Source organism: Cervus canadensis, chromosome 9 (assembly GCF_019320065.1).
Source record: "Cervus canadensis isolate Bull #8, Minnesota chromosome 9, ASM1932006v1, whole genome shotgun sequence".
Taxonomy (NCBI): Eukaryota; Metazoa; Chordata; class Mammalia; order Artiodactyla; family Cervidae; genus Cervus; species Cervus canadensis.
The window spans coordinates 47,983,544-47,991,566 of NC_057394.1; positions in this window are offsets into that span (position 1 = coordinate 47,983,544).

Here is an 8,023-nt window from a genome sequence, read left to right on the forward strand (position 1 = left end):
TTTCTAGAGGCAACACCTCTCCAAGGTAAAACTACACAACATGTTATAACCCAGCTATCAACTTACTTTGTGATAATGAGAACACCTAATTTTATAACAACAGACAATGGCCCTGCCTATATTTCTAAGCAGTCCAAACAATTTTTGCATTCCTTCTCTATTAAAGAGATTACAGACTTTTTTTTATAATCCACAAACACAAGGCATAATTAAACAAATACATTACACACTGTAACTGCAAATAAAAAATTAAATAAGAGGAAATACACAGGAAAACTTTTATCTTCCTTATCCAGAACAACGCCCAAGGTGAGGGGCGGTGGCCTAGAGGAGCAGCCCCACCTCCCAGGAGCGGCTGCTGCGCAGGCACAGGACGGCCCAGAGGAGCTACTCCACGTTCAAGGTCAGGAGGGGCAGCCCTGAGAAGACACCCCTCGTCCAAGGTAAGGAGCAGCCGCTGCGCTTTGCTGGAGCAGCCGTGAAGAGATACCCCACGTCCAAGGTAAGAGAAACCCAAGTAAGAGGTAGGTGTTGCAAGAGGGCATCAGAGGGCAGACACACTAAAACCATAATTACAGAAAACTAGCCAATCTGATCACAGGACCACAGTCTTGTCTAACTCAGTGAAACTAAGCCAAGACTTGTGTGGCCATCCAAGACGGTCGGGTCATGGTGGAGAGGTCTGACAGAATGTGGTCCACTGGAGAAGGGAATGGCAAACCTCTTCAAAAGGCTTGCCTTGAGAACCCCATGAACAGTAGGAAAAGGCAAAATGATAGGATACTGAAGAGGAACTCCCCAGGTCGGTAGGTGCCAAATATGCTGCTGGAGATCAGTGGAGAAATAATTCCAGAAAGAATGAAGGGATGCAGCCAAAGCAAAAACAACACCCAGTTGTGGATGGGACTGGTGAGAGAAGCAAGGTCTGAGGCTGTAAAGAGCAATATTGCATAGGAACCTGGAATGTTAGGTCCATGAATCAAGGCAAATAGGAAGTGGTCAAAAGGAGATGGCAAGAGTGAATGTCAACATTCTAGGAATCAGCAAACTAAAATGGACGGGAATGGGTGAATTTAACTCAGATGACCATTACATCTACTACTGTGGGCAGGAATCCCATAGAAGAAATGGAGTAACCATCATGGTCAACAAAAGAGTCTGAAGTGCAGTACTTGGATGCAATCTCAAAAATGACAGAATGACCTCTCTTCATTTCCAAGACAAACCATTCAATATCACAGCAATCCAAGCCTATACTCCAACCAGTAATGTTGAAGAAGCCAAAGTTGAACGGTTCTCTGAAGACCTACAACAATTTTTAGAATGAACACTCAAAGAAGATGTCCTTTTCATGAGAGGGGACTGGAATCCAAAACTAGGAAGTCAAGAAACACCTGGAGTAACAGGCAAAATTGGCCTTGGAGTATGGAATGAAGCAGGGCAAAGGATAATAAAGTTTTGCAGAGAGAACACACTGGTCATAGCAAACACCCTCTTCCAACAACACAAGAGAAGACTCTACACATGGACATCACCAGATGGTCAACACCAAAATCAGATTGATTATATTCTTTGCAGCCAAAGATGGAAAAGCTCTATACAGTCAGCAAAAACAAGATTGGGAGCTGATGGTGGCCCAGATCATGAACTCCTTATTGCCAAATTCAGACTTAAACTGGAGAAAGTAGGGATAACCACTAGACCATTCAGGTATGAACTAAATCAAATCCCTTATGACTATACAGTGGAAGTGAGAAATAGATTTAAGGGATTAGATCTGATAGAGAGCCTGATGAACTACAGACAAAGGTTCGTGATTGTACAGGAGAGAGGGATTAAGACCATCCCCATGGAAAAGAAATGCAAAAAGGCAAAATGGCTGTCTGAGAAGGCCTTACAAATAGCTGTCAAAAGAAGAGAAGTGAAAAGGAAAGGAGAAAATGAAAGATATTCCCATTTGAATGCAGAATTCCAAAGAATAACCAGGAGAGATAAGAAAGCCTTCCTCAGGGATCAATGCAAAGAAATAGAGGAAAACAACAGGATGGGAAAGACTAGAGATCTCTTCAAGAAAATTAGAGATACCAAGGGAACTTTTCACACAAAGATGGGTTCGATAAAGGACAGAAATGGTATGGACCTAACAGAAGCAGAAGATATTAAGAGGAGGTGGCAACAATACACAGAAGAACTGTACGAAAAGATCTTCACGACCCAGATAATCACGATGGTGTGATCACTCACCTAGAGCCAGACATCCTGGAATGTGAAGTCAGGTGGGCCTTAGAAAGCATCACTGCGAACAAAGCTAGTAGAGGTGATGGAATTCCAGTTGAGCTATTTCAAATCCTGAAATATGATGCTGTGAAAGTGCTGCACTCAATATGCCGGCAAATTTGGAAAACTCAGCAGTGGCCTCAGGACTGGAAAACGTCAGTTTTCTTTCCAATCCCTAAGAAAGGCAATCCCAAAGAATGCTCAAACTACTGCACAATTGCACTCATCTCACATGCTAGTAAAGTAATGCTCAAAATTCTCCAAGCCAGGCTTCAGCAATACGTGAACCAAGAACTTCCAGATGTTCAAGCTGGTTTTAGAAAAGGCAGAGGAAGCAGAGATCAAATTGCCAACATCCACTGGATCATCGAAAAAGCAAGAGAGTTCCAGAAAAACATCTATTTCTGCTTTATTGACTACACCAAAGCCTTTGACTGTATGGATCACAATAAACTGTGGAAAATTCATCAAGAGATGGGCATACCAGACCACCTGACCTGCCTCTTGAGAAACCTGTATACAGGTCAGGAAGCAACAGTTAGACCTGGACATGGAACAACAGATCGGTTCCAAATAGGAAAAGGAGTACATCAAGGCTGTATATTGTCACCCTGCTTATTTAACTTATATGCAGAATACATCATGAGAAATGCTGGGCTGGAAGAAGCACAAGCTGGAATCAAGATTGCCAGGAGAAATATCAATAACCTCAGATATGCAGATGACACCACCCTTATGGCAGAAAGTGAAGAGGAACTAAAAAGCCTCTTGATGAAAGTGAAAGAGGAGAGTGAAAAAGTTTGGTTAAAGCTTAACATTCAGAAAACTAAGATCATGGTATCTGGTCCCATCACCTCATGGGAAATAGATGGGGAGACAGTGGAAGCAGTGTCAGACTTTATTTTTGGGGGCTCCAAAATCACTGCAGATTGTGATTGAAGCCATGAAATTAAAAGACGCTTACTCCCTGGAAGGAAAGTTATGACCAACCTAGATAACATAATAAAAAGCAGAGACATAACTTTGCCAACAAAGGTCTGTCTGGTCAAGGCTATGGTTTTTCCAAGGGTCATGTATGGATGTGACAGTTGGACTGTGAGGAAAGCTGAGCGCTGAATAATTGATGCTTTTGAACTGTGGTGTTGGAGAAGACTCTTGAGAGTCCCTTGGACTGCAAGGAGATCCAACCAGTCCATCCTGAAGGAGATCAGTCCTGGGTGTTCATTGGAAGGACTGAAGCTGAAGCTGAAACTCCAATACTTTGGCCTCCTCATGCGAAGAGTTGACTCATTAGAAAAAACCCTGATGCTGGGAGGGATTGGGGGCAGGAGGAGAAGGGGACAACAGAGGATGAGATGGCTGGATGGCATCACTGACTCGATGGGCATGAGTTTGAGTAAACTCCGGGTGTTGGTGATCGACAGGGAGTGTGATTCATGGGGTCGCAGAGTCGGATACGACTGAGCAACTGAACTGAACTGAACTGAATGCAATATATTCTTTAAGCCTATAACTATTTTTAATATAACTTTATTTCTGTTTCCCATTTGTAAGATTCTTAAAACAAGACAACATCAACTTCAATGCCTGTTTCACAATACAAAAGAAAAACAACATAAAAAGACACCATTTGCCAAATAAGTTATTTGTTCCTCAGAATATCAAACGTGCAAAATAGTCACCTTCTTTTCAGGTCTGTTTTGAAATATAATCATCTTCTTTAACACACTGAACAGAGAGATTCAATAGTTGCCAGTTTGTATTTCTTTCCAAAGACCATGTCAGATATATTTGCATGTGAGCAACATTTCATTTGTCAAGTTGTTCTTCATCACCTTTTCAATAATTTCACTTAGGAAAAAATATTTAAATGTTACTCCTAATCCAATCCTTTGCCCCCAAAACACAAACCACTTAAAACACAGTCACAATCCATTTCTTTTTATATCAGGAAAAATGTATGTACTGTATGAAGAGAAAACCAACCCATTAATTCAAAACCACAGCCAAATACCAGTCCCAAACAGATTTCTGAATGATCTTTTTCTTTTGGACTGAAATATTTCCTAAGAATGTTTTCATCATTATCACTTTCCTTTCTTTTTATAACTATTGTTAATATAGCCTTATTTGTTTTAATTTTTTTAAACTTACTGCAAGGAGATGTTTTGACAAAAGCAAAAAAACATTTTGAAACATTTAGGGGCACCTCCCTTCCTTTGCCCATTTGATATCAAGATGGGTTAACTAATCAATGGAAATCTAAGAAAATAATCATACAGGGAAATGGGTATGCTTCTATTTCTCCAGATAGATCCAATAAAGTCACATGACTTCCTCTTCAGAATATTCAACCAAAGGGGGCCCCCAATATTCAGACTAGAAATGAAACAACAAAAACTCCAGGAGGAAAGAATTCCAATACAAGCCATGGCAACTTTAAAAATTTCCAAAAAACACCGCACTCGACGTCATCGACCTTATGATCTCCCTACTTGGAGACAGATAAAAACCCTTACTAATCAAACTGAAAATCTGATTTCTCAACAGGGAATCCTAATAATGTTTTTCTTCACTATGCTTGCTTTGCTTGCTTTTGCTTCCCCCGCTCAGGCTGACTTGATTGATCACACTTATTGGGCTTATACACCTAACCCCCCTTTTTTATTGTAGGTTATAAAATGGACGGATATAAGACCAATCATATCCACTAATGACTCAACACATATTCCCCCTCCTTGGAACTTGAAGGGGCCCTTTCATCCTGAAGAAAAAACAAACAAACTAATTAATATATCTTTAGGTTATGAAGCCCTTCCTTTATGTATGGGTCAAACAGAGTTATGCATAAACATTAGCCGACAAACTTGGGCTCTCTCCCTGCCTTCAGAAGAGAACTTTTGGATGCTGCTTAGATTATTTACTGCCCTTTCTTTATCCGTGAATCATATTTATACTATTGAAACTTTAGGGAAAGAATTTAAAAAAGAACAAAGAACACTATGCCAAGGGCTTACTAACAAGAACTTTAAATATATCCCTGTTCATTGGGACAAATGTCAGGCCAAATCAGGAAAATTAACGTTTGTGGCCAATCATACAATTGTTGACTGAGGACCCCATGGCATGTGGTTATCTAACTGCTCAGATGATATTAACAGTACTGTATGTGATTATGTTACTCAAGTGGCATGGAAGGTTACCGATACTCAACGGAACATTACCATGACAAAGGACTTCTTGGATGGCATGATGGTGGAATGGGCCCCCCTCGTCCTCAAATCATCCTCGATGAACAGACTGGGCCTGAACAATGGGACATCTGGAAACTTGCTGCAAGCACTGAGGAACTTGGGACTTGGACCGGACATTTCACAGGGACCAGTCGTAGTGATAGCAATGATTTCTTTCACTATAATCAATCATATTTTATACAAGCTTGTGTTCCATTTCCTTTTGTTGTAGCTACAGGAAATTTACAATTCAATAAGACTTTAGGTTCTGTAACTTGCATAAATTGTAAATTATATACTTGTCTTAACTCCTCTATTTCCTTAAAAAATAACTCCCTTTTGATTCTTCAATCTCGACATAATCTGTGGTTACCGATAAATCTCCAATAGCCCTGGGAAGACGGTCCCATGGCTGGACTTACTTCCCGGTTATTTACTAAATTGCTCCAGCAATCTAAACGATTCATTGGGTGGCTGATTTTTAATATTTTGGGATTAATAGCTATTTGCACCACTGCTGCTGTCACTGATGTTGCTTTACAAACCTCTATTCAGACACATAATTTTATTCAAAATTGGACTAAAGATGCCCATACTATGTGGGCCACTCAGGCTCAGATAGATGAGGATATTCAAGAAGAAACACAGGAACTGAGAACAGCCATCAAATGGGTTGGAGATCAATTAATAGATGTACAAAAACAGGTGATGCTAAAACGTAATTGGGATTCTACTCAATTTTGTGTTACTCCTGTTCATTTAAATAATAGTGCCTACAATTGGGAACAAATAAAATTTCATTTACAAAACATACATGATAATGCCTCTCTAGATGTACAATTATTACAAAAAGAAATATTTGAAACCTTTTCTAATAATCTGCTAGGCTGCGGTCCATGGGGTCTCTAAGAGTTGGACACGACTGAGAGACTTCACTTTCACTTTTCACTTTCACACACTGGAGAAGGAAATGACAACCGACTCCAGTGTTCTTGCCTGGAGAATCCCAGGGATGGGGGAGCCTGGTGGGCTGCCGTCTATGGGATCACAGAGTCGGACACAACTGAAGTGACTTAGCAGCAGCAGCTTCCACTAGTATGGAAACTTTAGCTAAACGATTAGCTGATCAATTATCTGGGCTAGACCCACATGGATGGTTTCAAAGCCTTTGGGTGCGGAACCATAATTTAGGTGATTGTCTTAACAATTATATTTGTTGTCTACCATTGTCTTCATGCAAAGATTGTCAGAACTAAACAAACTCTGATGGTCAGAACTCTTCTTACAAATATTATAAATAAATAAGAGGGAATTGTCAGGGAGTGTTTGATGGGAGGATTCCTACATGCTGTCTCTCATGAGTCCTTTATCCCTCTTCAAGCAGAACAGCATGCTGCTCCCAGGGATTGAGGTCATTGTGTGAGGTAGGCTTGGATCTCCCTTAGTAAACATTCTCTTTATGGCAAAACCGCTTGGTCTCACTCCCCTTTCTTAAGATATGGATTGTCTCCTGACCTTGTGACTAACATTACCCCTTGTTCCCTTGGTAACGGTTGCTGTACGTTTCATTTTCTGATCTCTATCATTCCTGAAAGAAGTTTCTTGTACCACAGCCTATATATACTCATAGAAAAATCATTAAAGCACCTTTGCTCCATCAGAACTTAGGTCGCCATTCTTTTTTTGTTTCTCTCTCTCTCTCTCTCTCTCTCTCTCTCTCTCTCTGTCTGTCTGATTCTCTGGAGCGTGGAGACCTGTTGTGCTCACTTTCCTGCCCGGGCTTCTAAGACCCTCTCGAGAAATCACTTTGTGCCTTCACCCCCTCGAGGGGGCGCCTAGTGCCTTCTTGAGCGATGCAAGTCCTGTGTCAAGGGCTTTATTGGTCCTCTGCATAAACCAGGGAATATCAGCCTCTTTCTCTCTTTTACTTTCTTACCATCAACTCCATACCACCAGGTTCCAGTCCATCAAAGGACCCCAACATCACACCATTGTGGTTATCTGGGTTTTTAAGATTTTTTTTTGCATAGTTTTTCCATGTATTCTTGTCACCTTTTCTTATTTTATCTGCTTCTATTAGTTCCATACCATTTCAATCCTTTATTGTGTCCATCTCTTCAAGAAAGGTTCCCTTGGTATCTCTAATTTTCTTGAAGAGATCTCTAGTTTTTCCCATTCTAATTTTTCCCTCTATTTCTTTGCATTGATCACAAAGGAAGGTTTTCTTATCTTTCCTTGCTTTCTTTGGAACTCTGCCTTCGTATGAGTATATCTTTCATTTTCTCCATTGCTTTTACTACTCTTCTTTTCTCATGCATTTGTAAGGCCTCCTCAGACAGCCATTTTGCCTTTTTCTATTTCTTTTTCTTCAGGATGATCTTGATCACTGTCTCTTGTATAATGCCATGAACCTCTGCCCATAGTTCTTCAGGCACTTTGTCTCTCAGATCTAATCCCTTAAATCTATTTATCACTTCTACTATATAATTATAAGGGATTTGACTTAGGTCATA